We start from the raw sequence: 5,377 nt of genomic DNA on the forward strand, positions 1-5,377 counted from the left end.
ACCTCCCCTTTCACCTCTCTCGGCCGCCTCTATCCCTCCCTCTTCCCTTCCACGTCGTCGTGGCCGTCACCTCCCCTCCCCCTCCTTTTGTCCTTCCGCGTTCCTCCCACCTCCTCGTCACTCGCATCCCCCTTCCTTCTCTGCGCCATCTCCGTAGCCAGCCCCTCCCCCTCGCTCGTCCCCGCCGCCCTCCCCCATCTACTGCCCTCACCACCGTTGATCTCTCTCTATATATAACTATTAATTATATGTAATATATATTCTTTTATAGATATCCATTTATACTGTTTAAATTTATATTTTTTTTTTACATATTAACCGTCGATTGAAATAAATAAAAAATTTGAGTTGTAGGTTTATTAGTTCAATTTGAACTTCAGATTCAAATCAAATCCAACGGTTATTAAATAACTCTATAAATATAATTTTATAATTAAAAATTGAAAAAAATATGTGAATTACACGAACTCGCGTGGGGTGTAATTACTCTTTTTTTTTTTTTTTTACAAGAAGATAATTACTATTTTTTTCAAAAAAAATAATTTACTAGCTTATTTGCATTTAACACCTTTCTATAGATGAAAAGGCATTCATTCAGACAAAGTAGGTATCATATCCATCATCTAAGTTGATGTTTCCTATGATAATGTCTTCAATTGATTTAAGTAGTACCAAACTGGAAAATAGAAAGTGAGGGGGCTCACTTGACCAAATTTGAACTTCGAGCCCCACAATCTCCAACACAAACTAAAATATGATGTTTATTAATTATAAGGGTGCAATATTGATCCGGGTCGAATTATTCGATCTCCTGAGACGATCTCACCGCAGATGAACTAACTCTTCCGAACCAGATTTTGGGCTCCCTGAGAATAAAACACGAACCGTGAGCTCGTCGGGCACATCCCCGACAATGACCCTCCGACGCTCAAATTAGGTTGATCGAGAGAAATGCTTGCGATCTCAAAGTTTGAGCTCAATTAATGCATAACAATTACCTCATTTATGGCGTATCGGGGTCTATTTATAGAACACACCTGTACGTAAAGTACTGGGCACGTAGCCGTATCTTATCGGCGTGTGTTCTGATCAAACGGCTGTCATTGTCCGGGTCTTCAGTCAGTCTGTGCGATCCGGGTCGGGTCCTTCGCGACCCGCCCGCTATAAAACACGCGGATCCTGATCGCGCAATGACTAAAATACCCTTAATGAGGGTTAATTTGGTCTTTCTCCCAGGGGTAACATGCGTATACCCATCAAATATATTCAAGCACTTATCAACTTTTTTGTTAAATAAAAAGGGTGTTCGAACAATTTCTTTTAAAATATTAAATAAGATGTTGAATTATTTTGAAATTATATTTTTAATGTGTTTGGATGAAATACGGTGTTAAAGCGACGTACGGGTATTTGGCATAAATAAATTGGTAAAAAATGACAAAAAAAAAACATGATACTATTAGGATCAAATAAGTAGCTATTTCTTAATACATTCGGTATCTAAATTTTTTTAAAATACTTTCATAAATATTACGTATTAGTTTGACTCTAAATAAAAAACTAAAAGATAATTCCTTTTACAAAATTATAAAAATTAAAGAATTATTACCTGAACTTTTGCATCAAAATAATGTATTTGGTAAAATACACTTTCTCCTCTTAAATTATAGACCGTGTAACAGTTATCTTTTGAACCCAACCTATACACTTCCTCAAATTGATAATGAAAGAAACATAGTACAAAAAAATTGAATTCAAGACAGAAAATTGGCTGGTCTGAATGGGTTTTGCACAAGTACTTGTAAGGAGGCAAATTAATTCTATTTATAGAGTGTAGACAAGGGTATTTTCATTTGACAAAGTCTCAACGGCTCTTTAACAGCTATAAAATACATGCTAGCATTCCATGGCCATGTCACCATAATTTGAAATGAGTTTTTGAAATTGTAACGGTGAAAGTTGTTAATCGTTAATTTAAAAGGGTAAAGCGTACAGATAGGAAGTTTAGGGGGTAACTGTTAAATGATCTATAATTCAAGGAGGAAAAGTGAATTTTACCCTAATATATATGAACGTCTATGCTAATTAGATTTCAACACATAAAGATATATAATTAATATTTTCTTTGTTAATTGCTATCACTATTGTTAGCCATATAATTGTCCTCTTGAATATTGAGGAAGGGTTAAATTATATTTTGTCATTCAAATTTTGCTTGTTTTTACACTTTGATGCGTGCGATTTTAGGATGGGTACAACAGTCTTGGATCTCGATGATGGACTTTGGCTGATTGAACAAAAGAATTTGAGAAATGGGACCTGCAAAAATAAAGCATTGACACACTGACGCTCACGTTAGTTCCGAACTTAGGAATAAATAAATATGAAAGTAAATCTTAATGAGAAACTGAAATAAAAGTAAGAAAATAAGCAAGATGTAGCGAAAGCACGAGTTGAAAGTTGCAGAAAAATGGCGAGAGAAATTCCAAATCCTTGAAAGAGGTTCCGTAGAGTGGGGCTGCCTATATTTATAGAAAATGAGCCTCTCCTCACAGGAACTCTTGGGGGAGCTATGTGTCCAAGAAAGAAGGCGAAATTCTGGGGATTAGGTACGACTATATCTCCTCCTTGACTTGAACAACACGTCTTTGGTTGGAGGACCCCCTCTATACGAAGACTCTTGCTCTGCAAGGAGTCCCTTCAGGTCCAGGAGTTCAACTTTTTGAGGGTGCCTTCTTGGACTGACCTTAGAAGGGTCCAGCAGGCTTCATAGCAGGCCTCCTTCTTGGGTTATTCTGGACTTACTTGATGCACTGGGCTAGCCAGGCGTACTGGGCCTTCCTCATGGATGGTTCTAATGTAGTGGGTTGTCTTCATCATGGGCTGATGGGCATGATTTGGGCCTAAAATCTCTTCTTAGGCCAAATATTTTTTGGGTCATGCCCATCACACTTTATTATTTAAATTTTTTTGTGTCAATTTATAATCTCAACTTTATAAAATTTGCATTTTATCATATGTGATCATTTTCTGATCTAACTTTCTATCAAAAGAACATCACTTGTCGTGTATATGTGATATTTAAAGGCAATGCAATGATATTTTTTGGTATGTGCACCTTATGTGATGTGTTTCCAGCAGAATAATCGATTGAAAAATAATCATATATGGCAAGTGAAAATTTCACATAGTTGATATGATAAGCTGATACAAAAAAAAAAAAAAAAAAAGATGACAAAGTATAAAAATTGACATAGTTCGAATGATAAAATATAACTTAACCTAGACAAAATAATAAAGACATTTTTCTATTATGGAATATTAATCTTATTAAGCTCTTAAGATGTTTTAAAAAGTTAGATGGAGTTAACTTTTTCTTAAAAAAATTATAAGATCCAAAATATTAAATATTGTGTTTTGAAATCTCATTAGTTCTTAAAAAAAATTGTCAAATATCTCATAAGATATTTTGAAAAGCTTATAAGTTCACCCTGTAAGTTAAACAAGAGTTTGTGATTTACTACTTATGCTTTTGAATCATTTAAACTAAATTTAGAGATAATTACATCGTTCTCCCCTGAGGTTTAGTAAAATTACAAGTAGATCTCCTATGGTTTTAAAAATGATATCTAGTACCCCTAACATTATTTTTGCCTAACAAATAGATCCCCCATTATTCAAGATTCACCGAATTTGACGATATTAATAAAATGTTTCAATGAAAAATCCATCTGTACACCCGATTGATTTATTACTGACTTTTGCAGATCAAATAAATATTTTTTTAACCAAACTATCCGTATACATCATCAGACGTTGATGCATACGAGGAGATTTATCATCGCCCTTATAAGGATAGTTTGATCAAAAGCAGATTTCTTTGAGCTCAATAAGTCAATATTAAGTCAATTAGAGAGAAATTAATATGAAATATTTATTCAATTTTTTTTCTAATATCACCATGGTCGGTGAATTTTGCCTAATGGGAGTGATATATTTATTAGACGTAAATAAATATTAGGAGTACTAGATGTAATTTTTTTAAACCACATAAATCTATATGTAATTATATCAAATCTCGAGGGAAGGTGACAGTGTAATCATCCCTTAAAATTATAAGTTTCTCTCTACCAACATTTACATGTTATTGATAAAATTATAAATCTTAATTTTTTTCTCCCAATGCTCAAACTTCAACTTTTTGCTACTTTCACTTCTCTTTCGAACATTCGTACTTTCACAACAACTAAAAATTACAATTTTTTTCTACCACGAAGACAAAAAATTTTCGCAAACCAATCAAGTTGTATCGATTTGTAGAATTAAGTTATTTTGGAGTAAATATGGGATTACCCACAATGAGCAAGGTACACGCCTTGCATCTCTTAGCTGAAAGTCCACAAAACATGTCATTTTCAGAACAATACCGAGAAAGTCATGATTATAACCCTTTGATGCTTAAGTTAGGTAGATTATAAGAGCAAAGTGTATAAAGGTCGTAAAGTGCTAGGATAACAAAAGTTATACCCTGCTGTACCGAAGACAACTATTTATAAATTTTTCCTGAGTATACAATTCCGCATAAATCACATGTACTAAAATAATCAAATAATCAAAATTGGTCCATACAAAATAAGATTTTGGATACTCCAAAACCGGATTATAGAGACCCTAAATAGGTCCAACATTTATCTAAAATCATTAATGTGCTAGAATAGGTCTGGATCCGACATTCGTAAGATAAACCCCAATTTCGAGAGAGAGAAAAAAAATCAATAATGATTATCCTTAAGCTGTCGACGAGCATTGTTCTTTAATCATAATTAAGTAAGTTATCCTTGGCAAGCTATGTGTGATGTCGCGGCAGCTGGTGGTTGCGGGAGAATAATTTGTTCCAAAAGGTTGGGCTACCTAATTACACCTCTCCAACACAAACAATCCATATCATTTTTATTGTATGATTAAAGGATACACTACATCAGCTTTTTTTAATCAGATCTAATTACATAAATGTTCATTATTTTTCGTAGAATTGCTGGTAAATATTTTAAAATTGTAGTTGTAATTATAAGTGCACTCCCTATTCAGTGATATATAAAACTCATGATGTCTACCTGTAATTTTACAAAAAATACGAAACACTTGATTAAAAAGCAGCTTTCTAACTTTTTGCCTATAGTATGCAATTCATTATATTTAAATTTAAAAATTAATTCAGTATATCAGTATTCAGATTAATGAATGATCAGGTCAAAAAACAGTAAACTGTTATAGAAAAAAAAAATAGACATACACTTATATTTATAAAATCCAAACTCACAATTTTTTAATCATAACATCTCAACTTTACGAACTGACGAATAACAGGTCATTTAGC

This window comes from Sesamum indicum, linkage group LG4 (assembly GCF_000512975.1).
Source record: "Sesamum indicum cultivar Zhongzhi No. 13 linkage group LG4, S_indicum_v1.0, whole genome shotgun sequence".
Lineage (NCBI taxonomy): Eukaryota > Viridiplantae > Streptophyta > Magnoliopsida > Lamiales > Pedaliaceae > Sesamum > Sesamum indicum.